Here is a 6,000-nt window from a genome sequence, read left to right as displayed (position 1 = left end):
CCTAGTATCATCATTATTTGCCACGCGAATCCAGATTGAGATTGAGGCAATTAAGTTAATTAAATTTTCGAATCACTGACTCAGGCCCATTGTCGAATCCTACTCAGCAATTGTCGAATCCTACTCAGCCGAAAAGGGGGTACTTATGTATGGCGGAACGGGCCAATCTGGTCTTTCATAATAAAGAGATAGACGGAACTGGTATGAAACGACTTATTAGCAGATTAATAGATCATTTTGGAATGGGATATACATCCCATATACTGGATCAACTAAAGACTCTGGGCTTCTATCAAGCCACTACTACATCGATTTCGTTAGGAATCGAGGATCTTTTAACAATACCCTCTAAGGGATGGTTAGTCCAAGACGCGGAACAACAGAGTTTTCTTTTGGAGAAACACTATTATTATGGGGCTGTACACGCGGTAGAAAAATTACGCCAATCTGTTGAGATATGGTATGCGACAAGTGAATATTTGAAACAAGAAATGAATTCAAATTTTCGGATAACGGATCCTTCTAATCCAGTCTATCTAATGTCTTTTTCAGGAGCCAGAGGAAATGCATCTCAAGTACACCAATTAGTAGGTATGAGAGGATTAATGTCGGACCCTCAAGGACAAATGATTGATTTACCTATTCAAAGCAATTTACGCGAGGGACTTTCTTTGACAGAATATATAATTTCCTGCTATGGAGCCCGCAAAGGGGTTGTAGATACTGCTGTACGAACAGCAGATGCTGGATATCTTACACGTAGACTTGTTGAAGTAGTTCAACATATTATTGTGCGTAGAAGAGATTGTGGTACTATCCGAGGTATTTCTGTAAGTCCTCAAAATGGGATGACGGAAAAACTTTTTGTCCAAACACTAATTGGTCGTGTATTAGCAGACGATATATATATCGGTTCACGATGCATTGCCGCGCGAAATCAAGATATTGGAATTGGATTAGTCAATCGATTCATAACTGCCTTTCGAGCACAACCATTTCGAGCACAACCAATATATATTAGAACCCCCTTTACTTGCCGAAGCACTTCTTGGATCTGTCAATTATGCTATGGCCGGAGTCCTACTCATAGTGATCTGGTGGAATTGGGAGAAGCCGTAGGTATTATTGCGGGTCAATCAATTGGGGAGCCAGGGACTCAACTAACATTAAGAACTTTTCATACTGGCGGAGTATTCACAGGGGGTACTGCCGACCTTGTACGATCCCCTTCGAATGGAAAAATCCAATTCAATGAGAATTTGGTTCACCCCACACGTACCCGTCATGGACAGCCTGCTTTTCTATGTTATATAGACTTGCATGTAACTATTCAGAGTCAAGATATTCTATATAGTGTGAATATTCCCTCAAAAAGCTTGATTCTAGTGCAAAATGATCAATATGTAAAATCTGAACAAGTAATTGCGGAGATTCGTGCCGGAACGTCCACTTTACATTTTAAAGAAAGGGTACAAAAGCATATTTATTCTGAATCAGACGGCGAAATGCACTGGAGTACTGATGTTTACCATGCGCCCGAATATCAATATGGTAATCTTCGTCGATTACCAAAAACAAGCCATTTATGGATATTATCCGTAAGTATGTGCAGATCCAGTATAGCGTCTTTTTCACTCCACAAGGATCAAGATCAAATGAATACTTATGGTAAAAAAGATAGGGAAATTCTTGATTATTCAACGTCGGATCGAATCATGTCCAATGGCCATTGGAATTTGATCTATCCTTCTATTTTTCAAGATAATTCAGATTTGTTGGCGAAAAAGCGAAGAAATAGGTTCGTCATTCCATTACAATATCATCAAGAACAAGAGAAAGAACTAATATCCTGTTTTGGGATTTCGATTGAAATCCCCTTTATGGGTGTTTTACGTAGAAATACTATTTTTGCTTATTTTGACGATCCCCGATACAGAAAAGATAAAAAGGGTTCAGGAATTGTTAAATTTAGATATAGGACCCTAGAAGAAGAATATAGGACTCGAGCGGAAGACTCAGAAGAGGAATATGAGACCCTAGAACACGAATACAGGACCCGAGAGGACGAATATGAAACCCTAGAAGAATCTAAATATGGAATCCTAGAAGACGAATACGAATATGAAACCCTAGAAAACGAATATGGGAGCCCAGAAAACAAATATGGGAACCCAGAGAACGAATATAGGACTTTAGAGAAAGACTCAGAAGAGGAATATGGGAACCCAGAGAGCAAATATAGGACCCAAGAGGACGAATATGGAACTTTAGAAGAAGACTCAGAAGACGAATATGGCAGCCCCGGGGAAAGCGGCGAGGAAAAATATGGTACTTTAGAGGAAGACTCAGAAGAAGACTCAGAGGACGAATACGAGAGCCCAGAGGAAGATTCCATCTTAAAAAAAGAGGGTTTGATTGAGCATCGAGGAACAAAAGAATTTAGTCTAAAATACCAAAAAGAAGTAGATCGGTTTTTTTTCATTCTTCAAGAACTTCATATCTTGCCGAGATCTTCATCCCTAAAGATACTTGACAATAGTATTATTGGAGTGGATACACAACTCACAAAAAATACAAGAAGTGGACTAGGCGGACTGGTCCGAGTGAAGAGAAAAAAAAGCCATACGGAACTCAAAATATTTTCCGGAGATATTCATTTTCCTGAAGAGGCAGATAAGATATTAGGTGGGTGTTTGATACCGCCAGAAAGACAAAAAAAAGATTCTAAGGAATCAAAAAAAAAGAAAAATTGGGTCTATGTTCAACGGAAAAAAATTCTCAAGAGCAAGGAAAAGTATTTTGTTTCCGTTCGCCCTACAGTGGCATATGAAATGGACGAAGGAAGAAATTTAGCAACACTTTTCCCGCAGGATCTCTTGCAAGAAGAAAATAATCTCCAAATTCGACTTGTCAATTTTATTTATCATGAAAATAGCAAGTTAACTCAAAGAATTTATCACACAAATAGTCAATTTGTTAGAACTTGCTTAGTAGTGAATTGGGAACAAGAAGAAAAAGAAAAGGCTGGTGCTTCCCTTGTTGAGGTAAGAGCAAATGATCTTATTCGCGATTTCCTAAGAATTGAGTTAGTCAAGTCCACTATTTCGTATACACGAAAAAGGTATGATAGGACAAGTGGAGGACCGACTCCCCATAATAGGTTAGATCGCGCCAATAGCAATTCTTTTTATTCCAAGGCGAAGATTGAATCACTTAGCCAACATCAAGAAGCTATTGGCACTTTGTTGAATCGAAATAAAGAATACCAATCTTTGATGATTTTGTCGGCATCCAACTGTTCTCGAATTGGTTTATTCAAGAATTCAAAACATCCCAATGCGATAAAAGAATGGAATCCTAGAATTCCTATTCTAGAAATTTTTGGGCCCTTAGGGGCTATTGTAGCTAGTATATCGCATTTTTCTTCATCTTACTATTTACTAACGCATAATAAAATCCTGCTAAAAAAATATTTGTTCGTTGACAATTTGAAACAAACCTTCCAAGTACTTCAAGAACTTAAATACTCTTTAATAGATGAAAATAAAAGGATTTCCAATTTCGATAGTAACATAATGTTGGATCCATTCCTTTTGAATTGTCACTTTGTCCATCATGATTCTTGGGAAGAGACATTGGCAATAATTCACCTTGGACAATTTATTTGTGAAAATGTATGTCTATTTAAATCGCACATAAAAAAATCTGGTCAAATTTTCAGTGTAAATATGGATTCCTTTGTTATAAGAGCAGCTAAACCTTATTTGGCCACTACAGGAGCAACTGTTAATGGTCATTATGGAGAAATCCTTTACAAGGGAGATAGGTTAGTTACGTTTATATATGAAAAATCGAGATCTAGTGACATAACGCAAGGTCTTCCAAAAGTGGAACAAATCTTTGAAGCGCGTTCAATTGATTCATTATCCCCCAATCTCGAAAGGAGAATTGAGGATTGGAATGAGCGTATACCAAGAATTCTTGGGGTCCCTTGGGGATTCTTGATTGGAGCTGAGCTAACCATAGCCCAAAGTCGTATTTCTTTGGTTAATAAAATCCAAAAGGTTTATCGATCCCAAGGGGTACAGATCCATAATAGACATATAGAGATTATTATACGCCAAGTAACATCAAAAGTGCGGGTTTCCGAAGATGGAATGTCTAATGTTTTTTCGCCTGGGGAATTAATCGGACTATTGCGAGCGGAACGAGCAGGGCGAGCTTTGGATGAATCGATCTATTATCGGGCAATCTTATTGGGAATAACAAGGGCTTCCCTGAATACCCAAAGTTTCATATCTGAAGCAAGTTTTCAAGAAACTGCTCGAGTTTTAGCAAAAGCTGCCCTACGAGGTCGCATTGATTGGTTGAAAGGCTTGAAAGAAAACGTAGTTCTGGGGGGGATTATACCTGTTGGTACCGGATTCCAAAAATTTGTGCATCGTTCCCCACAAGACAAGAACCTTTATTTCGAAATAAAAAAAAAAAATCTATTCGCGTCGGAAATGAGAGATTTTTTGTTTCTCCATACAGAATTAGTTTCTTCAGATTCTGACGTAACAAACAATTTTTATGAGACATAAAAACCCCCATTTAACATTTAACCCTAAGGATACATAAAACATATTTTTTACTTTACTAGACTTTTGAACTTAGAACACTAACAGGTTAAATTTTAGATTTTTAAGATTTTTATTTTAATAAGTAAAACAAGTCAGTTAATTCATTAAATTAAGGTTTTGTTTATACCATGTATCAATGTATCAATGGCCAACTCTTAGTACAAGGTTCTCTCAGAACAATTATTATTTTATTTATTTCAAGCTATTTCGGATCTTTCTTAATCTTCAAAAAGAAATAAATTCCGTAATGGAATGTTAGGATGAAAAAAAAAGGAAGTGTGGAAAAAATGACAAGAAGATATTGGAACATTAATTTGAAAGAGATGATAGAAGCAGGAGTTCATTTTGGTCATGGTATTAAGAAATGGAATCCTAAAATGGCCCCTTACATTTCGGCAAAGCGTAAAGGTACTCATATTATAAATCTCGCTAGAACGGCCCGTTTTTTATCAGAAGCTTGTGATTTAGTTTTTGATGCAGCAAGTCAGGGAAAAAGTTTCTTAATTGTTGGTACCAAAAAAAGAGCAACAGATTTAGTAGCATCAGCTGCAATAAGGGCTCGTTGTCATTATGTTAATAAAAAGTGGTTCAGTGGTATGTTAACGAATTGGTCGATTACGAAAACTAGACTTTCTCAATTTAGAGACTTAAGAGCGGAAGAAAAAATGGGAAAATTCCACCATCTCCCAAAAAGAGATGTGGCAATCTTGAAGAGAAAATTATCTACCTTACAAAGGTATCTCGGCGGGATCAAATATATGACGAGATTGCCAGACATTGTGATCGTCCTTGATCAGCAAAAAGAGTATATAGCTCTTCGGGAATGTGCCATTTTGGGAATTCCTACTATTTCTTTAGTCGATACAAATTGTGACCCGGATCTCGCGAATATATCGATTCCAGCCAACGATGACACTATGACTTCAATTCGATTGATTCTTAACAAATTAGTATTTTCAATTTGTGAGGGCCGTTCTCTCTATATAAGAAATCGTTGATTAAGAATATATAGTGAATTCTTGGACAACTGCGTAGATTTATGGAATGACTTACTATATCTTTTTTTGCATAGAATTTGTTTTGCATAGAAAAAAGAAGGGGAATATTGATATATATTAGAGGGTATTGATATATATTATGATCTGATGTGCTTTCTTGGTATCCTAAATATCAAATTAATAGTTCAAGTTGCTGAGTTGAGAAAGAGATGGTTGAATCAAAAGAATTCCTTTTTTGAAGTTCAATTTTTATCAGAGGACAATATGAATATTATACCTTGTTCCATTAAAACACTCAAGGGGTTATACGATATATCGGGTGTAGAAGTAGGCCAACACTTCTATTGGCAAATAGGAGGTTTTCAAATTCATGCCCAGGT

This window comes from Hordeum vulgare, unplaced genomic scaffold (genome assembly GCF_904849725.1).
Source record: "Hordeum vulgare subsp. vulgare unplaced genomic scaffold, MorexV3_pseudomolecules_assembly, whole genome shotgun sequence".
Lineage (NCBI taxonomy): Eukaryota > Viridiplantae > Streptophyta > Magnoliopsida > Poales > Poaceae > Hordeum > Hordeum vulgare.
This window is presented reverse-complemented; position numbering follows the sequence as displayed.